General features: G+C 44.7%; 1 non-coding gene across 1 annotated transcript; it reads left to right on the forward strand.

Annotated features, from left to right (window-relative positions):
- The first annotated feature begins 1539 nt into the window (after positions 1-1539).
- Positions 1540-1646, forward strand: LOC141683391 (small nucleolar RNA R71). Its single transcript, XR_012560260.1, has one exon. It is a non-coding gene; the product is annotated as a small nucleolar RNA R71 (small nucleolar RNA).
- Positions 1647-1995: the final 349 nt, after the last annotated feature.

Here is a 1995-nt window from a genome sequence, read left to right on the forward strand (position 1 = left end):
GTCACATCCTGATCTTGTACCCGCATAGTAAGTTCACCTTTTTGCACATCTATCAAGGTACGGCCAGTAGCCAAGAAAGGCCTTCCCAAGATTATGGGAATCTTCTTATCTTCCTCAAAATCCAGAATAACAAAATCTGCAGGAAAGAAGAGCTTATCCACCTTGACGAGCACATCCTCCACTATGCCCCTTGGGTAAGTAATGGAACGATCAGCCAATTGTAGCGACATGTATGTGGGTTTTGGATCAGGCAGATCCAGCTTTTTAAAGATCGACAATGGCATCAGATTAATGCTTGCTCCCAAATCACAAAGGCACTTGTCAAAAGTCAGATTGCCAATGGTGCAAGGTATGGTGAAGCTTCCTGGATCTTTCAGTTTTGGTGGTAACTTTTGCTGCAGAACAGCGCTGCATTCTTCCGTGAGAGCAACGGTTTCAAGGTCATCCAGTTTCACCTTCCTTGAAAGAATAGTCTTCATAAACTTCGCATAAATAGGCATTTGCTCCAGAGCCTCAGCGAAAGGTATATTGATGTGAAGTTTCTTGAACACCTCCAGAAACTTCCCGAACTGTCTATCCAGCTTTTGTTGCTGCAATCTCTTAGGAAAAGGTGGTGGAGGATAGAGCTGTTTCTCCCCTGTATTAGCCTCAGGCAGAGTGTGTTCAACAGTAGTCTTCCTTGGCTCCGCCGCTTTCTCCTTTTGCTTAGATTCTTCATCTCTAATTTCAGCTTCTCCTTCTTTTGCCTTTTCAGCATCAGCAACTTTTCCAGACCTTAAAGTAATAGCCTTGACTTGCTCTTTAGCTTCCTTCCTGCATGGTACTTTCGTGTCACTGGGAAGGGTGCCAGGTTGACGATTGAGCACTGCATTGGCTAATTGACCGATTTGATTTTCCAAGGTCTTGATAGAAACCGCCTGACTCTTGCATAACAGCTTAAGTTCCTCAAAATCAGCACTAGTAGGTGCTGCTGTACTTCCCTGTTGAGGATATGATTGCCTTGTAGCATAATGCTGTGGTTGCTGGAATCCAGGTGGGTTAAACTATTTACTCACTCCTTGCTGATATGGTGGCTGAATAGCATTCTGATTATTTCCCCAGCTGAAATTTGGATGATTTCTGTTGTTAGGATGATAGGTTACTGGCACAGGCTGCTGTTGTCACTGATAGTTATTCACATACTGAACAGATTCGTTGACAAGAGAACACTGATCCGTAGCATGAGAACCTGCACAAAGTTCACAAACCATAGCTATTTGATTAACTCCATATGTAGCCAGAGAATCAACCTTCATTGATAGCGCTTGGAGCTGGGCTGCAATAGCGGTGGCTGCATCAACTTCCAGAATACCTGCTACCTTGCCTGACGTCATCCTCTGAGTTGGGTTTTGATGCTCATTTACAGCCATCGTCTCTATAAGATTATACGCCTCAGTATAGCTTTTAGCCCATAAGGCGCCTCCAGCTGCTGCATCGAGCATGGGCCGAGATTGGGCCCCCAAACCATTATAGAAACCAGTGATCACCATCCAATCCGGCATTCCATGATGTGGACATTTTCTCAACATTTCCTTGTAGCGTTCCCAAGCCTCGCACATAGATTCTGTAGGTTGCTGTGCAAATTGAGTAAGAGCACTCCTCATAGCAGCAGTCTTTGCCATCGGATAAAACTTCACCAGAAACTTTTGCGCAAGATATTCCACATAGTGATGGACCCAGCTGGTTCAGAATGTAACCAGTCTTTAGCCTTGTCCCTCAGTGAGAATGGGAAAAGCCTCAACTTGATAGCCTCATCAGTCACGCCATTGTACTTAAAAGTGCTGCAGATCTCGACAAAATTCCTTATGTGCATGTTGGGGTCTTCAGTTGCCGCTCCTCCAAAAGAAACAGATTCTGCACCATCTGAATAGTGCCCGGCTTGATTTCAAAGGTGTTAGCTTGAATAGCCGGATGAAGGATGCTTGACTGAATGTCATCAATTTTAGGCCGAGAAAA

Source organism: Apium graveolens, chromosome 1 (assembly GCF_009905375.1).
Source record: "Apium graveolens cultivar Ventura chromosome 1, ASM990537v1, whole genome shotgun sequence".
NCBI classification, from domain to species: Eukaryota; Viridiplantae; Streptophyta; class Magnoliopsida; order Apiales; family Apiaceae; genus Apium; species Apium graveolens.